The sequence below is a fragment of the Neovison vison genome, chromosome 2, assembly GCF_020171115.1.
Source record: "Neovison vison isolate M4711 chromosome 2, ASM_NN_V1, whole genome shotgun sequence".
In the NCBI taxonomy this organism is placed as follows: Eukaryota; Metazoa; Chordata; class Mammalia; order Carnivora; family Mustelidae; genus Neogale; species Neogale vison.
In genome coordinates this window covers 51,270,747-51,286,357 of record NC_058092.1, presented here as the reverse complement: position 1 = coordinate 51,286,357, position 15,611 = coordinate 51,270,747, and the positions used below count along the sequence as shown (strand labels likewise).

Genomic DNA, 15,611 nt, shown 5'->3' with positions numbered 1-15,611 from the left:
GATTCATTAAGACAGTGTGGTCCATTACAGTGTGTAATGACAAAGGATCATTACATTGGACTATTCAATTAATGATGTTAATGGTTTTTTAAATATTAAAAGTAATCAACTTAGTTCCTCTCACAATTAAAAAAAATAAGCTCTCCATATATTAATGTCTTACTTATGAAAACAAAAGAGAATTATTAGAAAAAAATTTAGAAAAATAATTTTAGAACAGAGCTACTGCAAGATTCCTAAATAGGCAATAAGGACATACAAGCTCATAGTCGTCACATCTTTTTGGTAGACTCTTCATTACTGTGCATAAATCCACCTGTTGCTATCAAATTCTTCATCTCAAAGTCCACCTTGTCTGATGTTCATTTTCGTACACCAGCTTGCTTCTGACTGCTGTATTTGCAGTATGTTTTCTTCTGTCCCTTTGTTCCATCACTTCGCTGAGCACGGACTCCTGTAAGCAACATACACCTGCATCTTTACCTTCTCACAATCTGTTTTATGTTAATACCAACTTACTTCTGGCAAAAAAATAGCAACTTTGCTCCAGTAAAGCTCTATTTCCTCTCCCTTTCTTTGTGCCTTTGTTATCACATCTATATGATATCTATATAAACTCAGCAGTACCTGGCTACAAATATTGCTTTAAACACACATATAGTTGGATTTGAGTTACTGTCTGATGTCATTCTCTTTTGGCATGGAGGATTTCCTTCGGTATTTCTTTAGGCAGATCTTCCAGTAATGAATCATCTCAGCATTCACTTATGTGGACATGTTTTTGATTTCACCTTCATTTCAGAAAGACAGTTCTGCTGGATGTAGAAGTGTTAAGGACAGTTTTCCTGGAAATTTAATTCTTCACTGATAGTTTTTTGTTTGCATCTTAAACATGTCATTCCACTGCTTTCTGGTCTCTGTTGTTTCTCATGAGAGGTCAGCCATTAGTGGTAATTTTGTTTCTGCCGGTACATAATGAGTGGTTTTGCTGCTGTCAAAAATCTATCTTTTGGGGCACCTGACTGGCTCAATCGATAGATCATGCAACTCATGACCTCGAAAGCATGAGTTCAAGCTCCACGTTGGGTGTAGAGTTTACTTTAAAAAAAAAAAAAAGGTAAAAAAATATTATCTCTGCCCTTTTCTTTACTCAATTTGACTATTAAATGTCTAAATATGGTCCTTTTATAAAAAGATTTTTACTTATTTTATTTGAGAGAGAGAGAGAGAAGGAGAGAGAGAGAGAGCATGATAGAGGTCAGCAGGGAGCAGGGAGCCTGATGTGAGACTCGATCCCAGGACTCCAGGATCATGACCTGAGCCGAAGGCAGTCACTTAACCAAATGAGCCACCCAGACGACCTAAACGTGGTCCTTTTGGTAGTTATTCTGCTTAGAGTCGATTGAAATTCTTGTATTTTTAGGTGAATACTTTTTGACAGATTTGGGAAATTTCTGGTTATTATTTCTTCAGATTATTTGCTACTTTTTCTTTCCTCCCTCTTGGACTCCCATTATATATTTATACGTACGTATGTTGGAACAATTAACATTGTCCCACAAATGTCTGAGGCTCCATTTATTGCTCTTTGATCTTTCTTCTCTCTCTTCTTTAGAACGGATCATTTTATGTGATCTATCTTCATGTTTACTGATTCTTTTTTCTTTCCTCTTAAATCTGGCATTGAACCCATCTAGTGAATTTTTTATTTTAATTTTTGTATTTTTCAATTCTAGAGTTTCCATTTGATTCTTTTTTTTAGAGTTTTAATATCTCTCTTGAGACTTCCTCTTCATTAACTCAGTGTCAGTATATTTTCTCTTAATTCTCTGAATATATTTATCATTGCCACTTTGAAGTCCCTCTGCTAAATTCAACGTCTTGGCCCATTTAGAGACAGTTTGCATTGGTTGCTTTATTCCCTGAGCATGGATCACACTGTCCTGTATTTTATAGGTTTAGTAATTTTGGTTAAAAATTGGGCTTTTTAGATAATATTTTCCAGTGATTTGATTCTATTTTCCTGAGTTTTTCTCTTTTTTTGTAACTAGCCTGTACTTGTACTATGGAATCTCTCCACAGTGTGCAGTCACTGATATGTCTGCCAGCTTCTTACTTTAATTATAATTATTTTTAAGCCTGACCTCCTAGGGGTCATCTCGTGCCCATGTAGCTCACTGGTTAGCCGATGATTTGCACAGTTCAAGTTATTTTCTAACACATCCAACCTATAAAGCTTCCATTCTCTGGCTATCGATCTATATGTAGGTTGGAGAATGCTTTCAACTTTGCAACCAGTTCCAAGTCTCCCCTGGCTTTCACTTTTTACCAGGTTCTCTTAAGTCTCTTTTAGTCAGCTAGGTGTGTGTGGAGAGTTCATCTCAGTACTCTGATGGCTCCTTCACTTTCAGAATCTCCTTGCTCAATATGTCTCGTCCACTGTTCACATTTGCTGGAACAACTATCTTAAACTAGCAAAGTCGTGGGCTCTCTCCTTCTGTTCGCACAGAGCCTGTCACCATTAGCTACTCTAAAGACACTGGCAAAACTGTAAATAAGAAGTAAAAATATGGCAAAAAGCTATCTTTTCCTGTACTTTATAAATGTTAATAATTATCTTAGTATTTTTATGCAACAGAGCATTTTCTGACAGTATATGGAGTCCCCCAAGTTGCAGCATCATATTGGGGCCAGTCATAGAGTATAAAGAAAAATTGAGTATTTTTGGAGCCCAATGTGAGTTTTGAACTCATGACCCTGAGATTAAGACCTGAGCTGAGATCAAGAGTTAGACACCGTGAAATGAATATTTTAACTGTAGATATGATGAGCTCTTTAAAATCCAATAATTATTTGCTATGACTTTTCAAACTAGAAATGAAAAAACTACAGATGTGCCTTACAAGGGAAATTATTGTACTTTCATTGGCTGGAAAAGTACACACAAAGCAGAGGGACTACTAAAACCTTGTATAGTTCACATTGCTGAATGATGGCTGGATGGAAGTCAGTAACAGAAATCACAGAACTGCCATCTTTCAATGATTCAGTAACAAAATAAAGACTTAGCTGCGAACAAAAAGACTGAGTTAGTATCTCCTCTATAAAGCTGAACGTTTACCTGAAAACAAACCTAAGTATATGCGTAGACTTGCAGTCTTGCCTGTATTCAGGTTCAGCACCAGCTAACCATCAGAGATCCTCCATTATGTGAAGATGATAAACACAAGTGGTATTGAAATTTTCAAAGTGTTAAGTAACATTTGGGGCGCCTGGGTGGCTCAGTGGGCTAAGCCTCTGCCTTCAGCTCAGGTCATGACCTCAGGGTCCTGGGATCCAGCCCAGCATTGGGCTTTCTGCTCAGCCGGAGCCTGCTTCCTGCCCCCGGCCCCACCTGCCTCTCTGCCTACTTGTGATCTCTCTCTCTCTCTGTGTCAAATAAATAAATAAAATCTTAAAAAAAAAAAAAAGCATTAAGTAACATTTTTTTAAATTTTAATTTTTATTATTTTTTAAATAATTTATTTATTTATTTGACACAGAGAGAGAGAGAGATCACAAGTAGACAGAGAGGCAGGCAGAGAGAGGGGAGGAAGCAGGCTCCCTGCGGAGCAGAGAGCCCGATGCGGTGCTCGATCCCAGGACCCTGGGATCATGGCCTGAGCTGAAGCAGAGGCTTTAACCCACTGAGCCACCTAGGTGCCCCTTAAGTAACATTTTTGAATGGCTCGGTTTATCTAGTAAAAACTGTTGACTTTTGTCCGGATGGTGTAAAAGCAATGGTGGACATAACTGCTGCTGCTTTAGCATGAATCTAAGCCATGGTGCCACCCTACACTACTAGTCAGTCACTCGATTCTTCACCACAACACACTTTGAGGAAAAAAATTTTTTTACTGAAGAACATCCTTGAAGAAGCAGTAAAAATATTAATTTTATGAACTCTCATTCCTTGAGTACACATACAGATTTTTTTTGAGTACACATATTTTTAACATTCTGTATTGAATGGGAAGTACACATTCAACACTTCTGGGGCATACCAAATACAATAGCCGTCTCGAGGAAAAGCACTGTTGGCAATTGTTTGAAATGAGAGCAGACCTAGCTTCTTCACATATGGAACACCATTTGAAAGAAGGACAGACAGACCAACGTTGGTTATTCAGACTTGAATATTTGGCAGACATTTTATAAAGAATGGACAAAGTGAGCCTATTAGACCAGAGATATTTGTGAGCTATTTTGAGAAAATAAAAATCAAGCTTTGCTGCAGAACTTAAAATTTGGGGAAATTTGTATTTGCCCCCATGAGCTTGACAGTTTCCCAATTCTTAAAGACCTCTGATGAGATTAGTGGTGATACTAACATGTGTGATTTTTAAAAATCTTGTATACAGATCTTCCTCAATTTACAATGGGGTTATGTCCTGATAAAGTCATTGGAAGTTGAAAATATCACAGGTCAAAATGCATTTAATACATCTAACATCCCAAACATCACAGCTTAGCCTAGCCCACCTTAAATTTGCTCAGAACACTTACAATAGCCTACACTTGGACAAAATCATCTTACACAAAGCATATTCTATAATAAGGTACTAAATATCTCATGTAATTTATTGACTACTGTATTGAAAGTGAAAAGCAGAATGGTCATAGAGGCACAGAATGGCTGTAAGAGCATTGATTGTTTACTTTTATGACTGTCTGGCTGAGGGAGAAGCATTCACTGCTCCTGCCCACATTACCAGAGAGTATGTACTATGTTGCTACCCTGGAAAAAGATCAAAATTCAAAGTATGGTTTCTATTGATTGTGTATCCTTTCATAATTGCTCAGTGGAGATTTCTAGCATCTTGTCAAAAGTTAGGGGTTTGTTCCTCTCAATCCCACTCAGCATTTTCCCTTCTGGCTAGTTCCAACCAAAATTTGGTCTGGTTCTCACCAACAAGCATGTGGACTAACAGATATAAACATAAGAAACCAGATTGCTAAGTTTGAATAAGTGTATTAAATTCTTCAGCAAACTTACAGGGCACTTCAGGAAACTCTTTTAACTATGGCTTGTAATTTAGCCTTAGTCCAGAGAACACAAGAAACCTGAGGTTTATATCTTTGGAAGACTTAACTTTATTTTTTATTTATTTATTTTTAAAGATCTTATTCATTTATTTGACAGAGAGAGATCACAAGTAGGCAGAGAGGCAGAGAGAGGGAAGCAAGCTCCCCGCTGAGCAGAAAGCCCGATGCGGGGCTTGATCCCAGGACCCTGAGATCATGACCTGAGCTGAAGGCAGAGGCTTTAACCCACTGAGCCACCCAGGTGCCCAGAAGACTTAACTTTAAAGAGGCAGGTTTTAGTAGATTTAGGAGGGGAGGGGTGGGGTTTGATTTTGAAGAAAAGCTAAGTTCAGCAGAGAGAAAGAGGAAAATGGCCCTGGAGGCAGGGCCTGAGAACAGGGCGATGCTATGTGTCTGTGGATGAAGATGAGGGAGGGGGAAGAGATCTCAGAAGCCATGTTAACTCCTTTCAACTATTTGTTTGCCTCAGTTAATTTAGAAATGGTATTTTGCAGGGGCCCCTGGGTGTCTCGGTTAGGTGTCTGCCTTCAGCTCAGGTCATAATCCCGGGGTCCTAGGCTCAGTCCAGCATCGGGGCTCCCTGCTCAGTGGGGAATCTCCTTCTCCCTTTCCCTCTGCCTCTCCCCCCTGCTCATGCTCTCTCTCTCCCACGTGAATAAATTTAAAAATCTTTTAAAAAAATAGAAATAGTATTTTGCAAAGAGGCAAACTTGGAATCCTGTAAACCTATGAAAGTCTGGAGGTACCATTTAAAATAGGGATCCCAGGGCGCCTGGGTGGCTCAGTGGGTTAAGCCGCTGCCTTCGGCTCGGGTCATGATCTCAGGGTCCTGGGATCGAGTCCCGCATAGGGCTCTCTGCTCAGCAGGGAGCCTGCTTCCCTCTCTCTCTGCCTGCCTCTCCATCTACTTGTGATTTCTCTCTGTCAAATAAATATATAAAATCTTTTAAAAAAAATAAAAATAATAAAATAAAATAGGGATCCCATATTCACAAATGACGTATCAGATAAAGGGCTAGTTTCCAAAATCTATAAAGAACTTATCAAACTCAACACCCAAAGAACAAATAATCCAATCAAGAAATGGGCAGAGGACATGAACAGGTATTTCTGCAAAGAAGACATCCAGACAGCCAACAGACACATGAAAAAGTGCTCAACATCACTCAGCATCAGGAAAATACAAATCAAAACCACAATGAGATACCACCTCACGCCAGTCAGAATGGCTAAAATTAACAAGTCAGGAAACGACAAATGTTGGAGAGGATGTGGAGAAAGGGGAACCCTCCTACACTGTTGGTGGAAATGCAAGCTGGTAGAGTGACTCTCGAAAACAGTATGGAGGTTCCTCAAAAAGTTGAAAATAGAGCTACCCTATGACCCAGCAATCGCACTACTGGGTATTTACCCTAAAGATACAAATGCAGTGGTGTGAAGGGGCATGTGCACCCCAATGTTTATAACAGCAATGTCCACAATAGACAAACTATGGAAAGAACCTAGATGTCCATCAACAGAAGAATGGATAAAGAAGATGTGGAATATATACACAATGGAATACTATGCGGCCATCAAAAGAAATGAAATCTTGCCATTTGCAACAATGTGGATGGAATTAGAGAGTATTATGCTGAGCGAAATAAGTCAATCAGGGGCACCTGGGTGGCTCAGTGGGTTGAGGCCTCTGCCTTCAGCTCAGGTCATGATCTCAGGGTCCTGGGATTGAGCCCCACATCGGGCTCTCTGCTCAGCGGGGAGCCTGCTTCCCCCTCTCTCTCTGCCTGCCTCTTTGCCTACTAGTGATCTGTCTGTCAAATAAATAAATAAAATCTTTTAAAAAAAAAAAGAAGTAAATCAGAGAAAGACAATTATCATATGATCTCCCTGATATGAGGAATTTGAGAGGCAGAGTGGGGGGTCTGGGGGTAGGGAAGGAAAAAATGAAACAAGATGGGATCAGGTGGGAGACAAACCAAGAGAGACTCTTAATCTCACAAAACAAACTGAGGGTTGCTGGGGGGAGGGAGGGTGTGGAAAGGGTGGTTGGGTGATGGACATTGGGGAGAGTATATGATATGGTGAGTGCTGTGAAGTGTATAAGCCTGAAGATTCACAAACCTGTACCCCTGGGGCAAATAACACATTACATGTTAATAAAAATAATTAATAAAAAAAATAGGCATCCTATTCAGCTTTTTTCCTTTTCTTTTCTTCTAAGAACCCTGGCTTTCTAATTTAATTTTGAGTAAAACAAGTTTGGGGAGATGGAAAATTCCCCATAATGGAGACTGATGTGCTAAGTTACTGTTTGTTAAGTTAGTCCATTTAGTTTTACGTGTGCATGAGGGGTCAGCATAGTTTTTAGACATAAAACTGGACAGAGTCCCAGTAAGGGGAAGAGAGGCACCCTCAAAGCATTTTGATGACCGGGATTCCATTTCCTCAAGGATTTTCTCTAAAGCAAAGGGAAAAATTCCTCAATAGCAGTTCTAACAGGAACAGCCTAGTTCCAGAAGGAATCAGACCAAAGGCCAGCACACTCTCAGTTCACTCACTCACTCTCAGTTCAATCCCAAAAAGGAGTCAGACTGAAGGCTAGCACTCAGCCAACTGGTACAGTTCCAAGAGGAGCAGCTCCACTCTGAAAATGAACCAGACTGAAGGTCAAACAGGTATTCTCAGAGGAAAAAACAAAAAAGGCCTTAAAACAGATCCTGAATAGGGGATGTCTGGGTGGCTCAGTGAATTAAGCATCTGACTTATGCTCAGGTCATGATCTCAGGGTCCTGGGATGGAGCCCCAGGCAGAGCCCTGAGAGGAATCCCCCCACCGGCTCTCTACTCAATGGGAAGTCTGCCTGTCCCTCCCCCAATGCTCCTGCGAGAGCACACGTGTGCACTCTCTCTCTAATAAATACATAAAATCTTAAAAAACAAAAGACCCAGGTCCTGAATAGAGCCTGGAGAGCTCAGACACATAGGTGGAGCTTGAAATCCAAGACAAAACCTACCCTTCAATTCCAGGGTCAGTGAGAAAGCAGTGAGTCCAGTTGGCCCTTGGGAACCGGCACCTGTTTACTCGCCAAGCTTGGAGCTGTTGAGGGCCCTCTCTGGATTGCACGTCTCATCATCAAGTTATGTTAACCTGAAAAAACAAAACTGCCAGTTATTTCACCAGCAAAATAGGTTTATTTTAGAAAAGCAGAGAATTGTAACCTAGGACAAGCAAGCTGCAGGAGAACCAGAGGCAAAAGCATAGGAGGGATCGCTTTTTCGTAGAGGAAAGGGGGGCATTGGGAAGTCTGTTATAAACAAAACTCCATTAGAGGGGGACCTGGCTGACTAAGTTGGTACAGCATGCGACTACTGACCTCAGGGTTGTGAATCCAAGCCCCACATTGGGCGCAGAGCTTACTATTAAAAAAAGAAAAAAAAAAAGTCCATTAGAAGAAACTGGGAGTTGAAGTAAAATGGCTTTTCATTGGCTGAACTGTGATAGGCTCTCATTGGCTAGTCTGTTGTTAGGATAAGGAAAACCTTTTTGTCTCCTGCAGGGCTGATAAGGTAGTATCCAGAGGCAAGGTCCTCCCTTCCTGTTGGGTCTGCAACTGACATCAAGTAGTAGTGCACCCAAACTGCCCACCCCGCTACCTCTGACTCCATCTGAAAGGAGGTTTCCTTTTATTAATATTTGTAATATGGTTTAAAATCCACACTGCAACCAACCTTGAAGAAATTCTCACTTGTCAAATTCTTGTGTGCTATCAAAGAAAAACAGCCTCAATTATCTGAAAAAGCAATTAAAATACTACTTTTTCCAACTACTTATCTGTATCTGTGTAAGGTCAGAGTTCACTGTTTGAGTAATTCATTTAAATAATATGTTAATTTAATAATATTATTACCATTTAAATAATTAATACACTGTAAATATGTTTTAAATCTCCCAGTTAATTTTAATATAATAAATACAAGTAGATATAACCTATGTGTAAACAATATCTCTTTAGTGTCTTCAGTTTTCGAGAGCTTAAAGGAGTCTTAAGACCAAAAAACCTTGAGAACAATTAGATTTGATTAAAAAGGGCAGAGGAGTTTTGGAGGTTTGAAGAGAAAGGAAGAGATGTTTAAGATAATTCTGGTTATTTAGCAGAGTGGGAAAGTAACTGGCCTGGATAATGTGGCAAGAGTATCCACTAATGGCCCACTCACAGTTATCACAAATTTAAAGTGAGACCAGTTGGCCTGGTGGTGTAGTTTTTCTCTGGCTACATTCAAGCTCATAGTGCAGGCTTGGTGCAGGTGAAGACTTGTATTTACTTTAATTTGGCTGTGCCAGGCTGGTGAAAAAAAGGAAGACTAGGGTAAAGAAGTTTTGTGCACAAAGGAATGATTATGGTGATATACTGTGGAATCTAATCTGGGCAAAAGAAGAGAAGGCATGAGAAAGGTAAAATATAGTAGAAAAATGGGAGAAATAATGAATAGCAGGTTCTGATAAGGTGACTGAATTGTTGGAAATGGAGCTGTATGTGGAGTAAGCTTGAAGGATGGGGGTCCAAGAGTGGGATGCTTACAATGTAGATCATAGAGGGGGTATACTTACTATTTATGGGTCTAGCATAAGACAATGGGGGTGGGTGGCTGAGGTACAGTGGAGGACAAGGTCATATGGGGAGAAGAGGGCAAGGAATCAGCTAGGGGATCTGATCTGTACATCCATTTCAGTTGTTAAAATGTTGATATTGTTTCATACCCATTGGTTAATGAGTCCATCTGAGTCCCCTGATGCTCCTCCATTGCCTCGGCCACACTGGTCTCCTGCCCCAGGACCCAGGACCTTCCCATAGCAATTAAAGTGTAATACCTCGTGCAGGCTGAGGCCCTCTGAGGGGAACAACTTTGCGGCTGATTGGTCTCTGCCTATGCTTTACCTGAAAGTCGCCTCTGTTTCCATGAATATTGAAATCACCAAAGCGTGACATAGGCATACTGTTGGAGGGAGTGGCAATGAACATGGGCTAAAATCATCAAGGAGCAAAGACCAAAGACCCAGGGATCTAGAGACCTCAGGCTACAGTAAGAAGTGAGTGCTATTGTCTGATGCTATGAGCTTTAATGCTGGAGATTTTCATAGAGGAGGGAGGAACAAAGATCTAGAACTGGAAACAAGGAAGAAGCAAACACACAGTTGGCTTCTGGGCCCAATGGAAAGAGGGGGAGGGGAAGAAAGCAACTGCCACTTGAGAGGGCTACAGAAGAAGCAGGGTCCTCAGGAGAGAGCCAGGTTTCAAGAAGGTGAAGGGAACTTTCAGAGAAGAGGTTGAGGTGTGAATAGTGGCTGTCAGTCCCTTGAGACCCAACCAATATTATGCAATGCCCCTCTACTATTCTGAAATGGAGTTCAGAGACAATATAACCTGTGCATAAACATGCTTTTTACAAGTGAATCTAATGCCTGCATGATATACAAAGGAGGAATAAAAGTAGGGTATCTTTTAATCAAATAACATGTATTTCAATATGTAAGAGCTTGGGAATGCCCTCAATCAGGTTAAGATAAAGTAATACGCTTGCAGTCATATACCGAATCACCATGGATGATGGACACCCACAGATGCAAACGGACAGTATTGTATTGATTCACAACTCAAACACCTTGAACTGCTTTGCCATTGGTACTGTGATTTTTTTCCCAAAATGATAAAGAGCCCCTGATAAAGTTTCAAATATAATAAAGTACAGTCTTCTCTTAATCGACATCATCATTGCAATTGTGGAAAATTCAGCATCCCTGGTCCCTATCCATCCAGTGCCAGTAGGGCTTTGCAATCACCCTAACAAATTAAAAGATTCCCATGAATTTCCAGAACTGTCCCTAAGAATCAGCACCCTTCCTGCTGACTTTCCCCATACAGGGGATTTTTTGAATGGCCATTATGCGGGGCAAGGGGCACAACGTTTGACCTTGAGAAGGGGTTAGCTGTTGGGGTTAGCTGGGGAGGAACACTACAGAGTTGCGTGTCTGTGGTGTATGGTCTCTGTCCAGGAGGGGCTGGCAATCTGGTGAGCAGGTGAGACTTAGAGGAGTCTAAGAGCATCAGAAATAATAGTTATATAAAGGTAAGGTTTTGTTTTACTTTTAATAGTACAAGGAAAGACAGGAAGACTCACAATAGCAACACTTTTAAGAAAGAAATCAATCTGGTGGATTTTAGAAGCATTCTCTTGTCAATTCAGTTTTTAAAATATGTGACAGAGGCTTTTCTGTATGGAAAGAGTTACTTGCAGTGGCTTGGTTTTCATGGAGAGTCCATTTAATAAATTTGTAAAGTTAAAACACAGCTTTTCTTAAGCCTTTAAGCTCAATTTCATTTGCCCCTTAATTAACATTCAGTTAAGTTTAACCGATAATATTTCTTTAAACAATTATCCCATTTAACTATCATGGTTAATTAAATCCCCTTAAATGTTTGAAATTATAATCCTAAATTTAACATACTTGATTCTTTCAAGCAAGATGCTCAACAAGGCTGATTCACTGATAAGACAAAGAAAACCTCTGTAGCATGAAAATTCTAGTTATAAAGCTAAGGTATCTAAAAAGACCTCAAAACATTTCAATCTTTCAGACAAATACTGTTCATAAAATTAGCCAAATCTTCGTGCATTTTAAAAGTAACATATCTGGGGCACCTGGGTGGCTCAGTGGGTTAAAGCCTCTGCCTTCAGCTCAGGTCATGATCCCAGGATCCTGGGATCGAGCCCCGCATCGGGCTCTCTGCTCAGTGCTTCCTCCTATCTCTCTGCCTGCTTCTCTGCCTACTTGTGATCTCTGTCTGTCAAATAAATAAATAAAATGTTAAAAAAAAATAAAAGTAACATATCCAATTAAAATAATACAATTAACATGTCAAATTTTTTAAATGGTTCAAACACCATAAATAACTATTATATATGATTTTTCATGATGGTTATAAAGCTTGTTCCTAGGGCATCTGGGTGGCTCAGTTGGTTAAGCAACTGCCTTGGGCTCAGGTCATGATCTCAGGGTCCTGGGATTGAGCCCCAGGTCGGGCTCCCTGCTCAGGGGGGTGTCTGCTTCTCCCTCTGCGTCTACTCCTCCCCCTGCCTGTATGTGCTCTCTCTTGCTCTCTCTCTCTCAAATAAATAAAATCTTAAAACACACACACACACACACACACACAAAACCCTTATTCCTAACCTCACATGAAATTATTAATCCCATGGGCTTAATTTACTTTATTGTCTCTGTACTTGGTCATAAAATTCCCTGAGTAGCAGTCACTTCCCCAGCTGCATGGAGCAGATGCACCATCTCAGGCCAAGTGGGGGCCTTGGCTAGAGTATGGTTAAGGATTTAGGTTTCAAAGTCAGAGACTCTGGTCTGCAAGTTGGATGGTACTTCTAGGCTGATGCTACTGAAGACTCAGGTTTATCTCCCCTACCTTGTCTTTAGGTCATGGAAATTTATTCATTTATTTATTCACCTATCTATTTACTTTTTTAAAAGATTTTATTTACTTATTTGACAGAGAGAGACACAGCGAGAGAGGGAACACAAGCAGGGGGAGTGGGAGAGGGAGAAGGAGGCTTCCTGCTGAGCAGGGAGCCTGATGCAGGGCTCGATCCCAGGACCCTGGGATCATGACCCAAGCTGAAGGCAGACACTTAACTACTGAGCCACCTAGGTGTCCCTAGGTCACAGAAATTTAAATCCCCAAATTTTCTTATGATTTGGATCATGAGTTACAAGAAGTTATTCCACGTAGTCAAATTTTACAATCTTTCCTGTAACTTCTTTCCTGCCTCTTTACTGGCTGGTAGGACTCCATGCTCTTCACATATTTTATTTCTTACTTGTCTCGCTGATCTAATTTTTATATTCATTTACGGACATCCCTCCTTTGCTCCCCACCTGAATCCTGTATGATGAAGCGCAGCTCCTACTTTAAATTAATTCACCTAAAATCTGTTGAGCCCCTCCTATGGTCCAGATACTATTCAAGACCCTGGAAATACAAGATGAAACAAAACAGAAAAACAAACAACCCTACCCTCATGGAACTTCCTTTCTAGTGAGACCATGACCTTCTCACCATCTTGAGCTACCACTCTGAGCTGGAATTATGTCACTGAAAACCCTGACCGGCTCAGGGTCCAGAACATAACAATAAAACAGGAGCAGTTAATATTTCTGAGGGCTTACTGTGAACCCAGCATAATTCTAAAGGCTTTGCTTGTGTCTTTCATGTAATCCTTGCAACAGCCCAATGTTGGGAGGTGGTCATTTTACAGATAAAGGAGAAGCCACACCATTGTTCAGTCATTTGCCTATGTCCCATAACTGGTAAGTAACAGGGCCTGGGTTCTAAACCAATCCATACTCTGGCTCATATTTTTTTTTTTTTTAATTTTTTGACAGACAGAAATCACAGGTAGGCAGAGAGGCAGGCAGAGAGAGAGGAAGGGAAGTAGGCTCCCTGCTGAGCAGAGATCCCGATTGGATTCAGGGCTTGATCCCAGGACCCTGGGATCATGACCTGAGCCGAAGGCAGAGGCTTTAACCCACTGAGTCACCCAGGTGCCCCTTCTGGCTCATGTTTAATGGCTACGCCACACTGCCTCCTAGAGTAGTGTGAAATAAATGTCTGAAGCAAAGAAGTCCATGGGAAATTCTTGTGGGCCTAATCAGCTGGTTATCTTGGTGTGTGTTGACAAACCAAAGGTCTATCTCTCCTCCCCACCCGCCCTTGTCTGTCTGTCTGCTGCTCTGCCTAACCGGCATATCTGTTGATGCTTTATTTATATATTTTTATTTTTATTTATTTATTTTTTAAAAGATTTTATTTATTTATTTGACAGACAGAGATCACAAGTAGGCAGAGAAGCAGGCAGATAGAGAGGAAGGGAAGCCGGCCCCCTGCCGAGCAGAGAGCCCGATGTGGGACTCGATCCCAGGACCCTGAGATCATGACCTGAGCTGAAGGCAGCGGCTTAACCCACTGAGCCACCCAGGCGGTATACCAGGTGTCCGGAGCCAGATTCTACCAGGAAACTTGCCCTACCTTTGCAAGCAGGAAAATGGGTTTAGATTAAACCGAAAGGGAGAAGCTGTGTGGGGTCTTTGGTTTATCTCCACCTACCCCTACCATGGCTATCACCACCATGTACAGACCAGAGGCAACAGATGTCCTACTGGGAAGCTGCAGAGCCTGAATCTTGGATGTCAGCCATCATTTACAAAAATAGACAGATTCAGCCTTACTTGGATAGGTGGCAATTTCACAAGGAGTCTTCAGCAGTGACCAGGAACTTCTCCCTCCTCAGGCTGCTTTCAGAGCAGTGGGCACCAGCCCAGGAGAGACAGAACAGATATCCCCAGTGCAGACACCATTTTAGGACTCTGTGTTATTGCTTAAATGGGAGTGTGAATGTTCATGAGGCTCTTTCAAAAAAAACCAAATCCTTTGTTTTTGATCATCATTAAACAAAAGCCACTGTAATAGTCAGTGATCTTTTCATGCTTTTGTAGTATTGCCTTAAAGCAAAACTATAAATCTGTGTTTCCCATCCAATAGCTAAGTCTCAATAATAATAAAATGATCCTGATAAGGAGATAAGTACAAGTAAGATGATAGAGGTCAAGCCATTGTGATTTAAACACTGAAAAATACCACGAAGTCTTTAGAAAAATCCCAAAATATCAGTGGTTCAGACAACGAAGATCCTTGGAATAGTGGCCTTCAACAAGTCACTTCTCGGTTTATGCCTTTGGGTGACTTGCATGGACCAATGGGACATGAGCATATGTGATACTAATGAAGGTTTTGAAAAGCACTAGTATATCAACATTTGCCTTCCCTTTTTTTGCACCCTGAGACTGCCACGTGAAGCAGCTTAGGCTAACCTATCATAGGATAAGACCAGATGGAACACAGATGAGCCATTCCCACTGGGGCCCCCTGGACCAATCAGACACATGAAGCCAATGTTGGACCAACAAGCTCTGGCTAATCCTCCAGCCACACAGCTGTCCTGTCGAATCAGGAGCTAAATAAGACAATTGTTCTAAGCCACTAAGTTTAAAGTAGTCTGTGAGGCAGCCAAAGTTAACAAATGCATATAATGTAGAAACTTCTTTTTTCCTCTCGTATAAATGACAAATATGGATCCCAGGGATGGTACAGTTTTCCACTTTGTCATGGACTTCTACTGTCTTGTCATTCCCCCATCTGCAGTCAATGGCTTATACTTCATGACCCAGAATGGTTGCCAGAGCTCCAGCTGGTGCAGTTCCATTTCTAACCAGCAGGAAGCAGGGTAGGGGGAGGGATGGAAGAAAAATAGGTTCCTTCCCTTTATAAACACTCCCCGAGAAGTTTCACATATCACTTATGCTTACATCTCATTGACCAGAACTTAGTCACGTGACTATAGTCTTGGCATGGTTTTCTAACAAGAGAGGTTAGGAAATGTCACCTTATTTCTAGGAGCCATCAG

The 15,611-nt window shown here is 41.1% G+C and overlaps 1 long non-coding RNA gene across 1 annotated transcript; it reads right to left on the bottom strand.

Moving 5' to 3' along the window:
• Window positions 1–226: 226 nt before the first annotated feature.
• On the bottom strand, window positions 227–8,479 carry LOC122898722. The gene is made up of 3 exons (XR_006383033.1): window positions 8,459–8,479; window positions 8,099–8,232; window positions 227–454 (listed from the first exon to the last, which is right to left on the bottom strand). It is a non-coding gene; the product is annotated as an uncharacterized LOC122898722 (long non-coding RNA).
• Window positions 8,480–15,611: the final 7,132 nt, after the last annotated feature.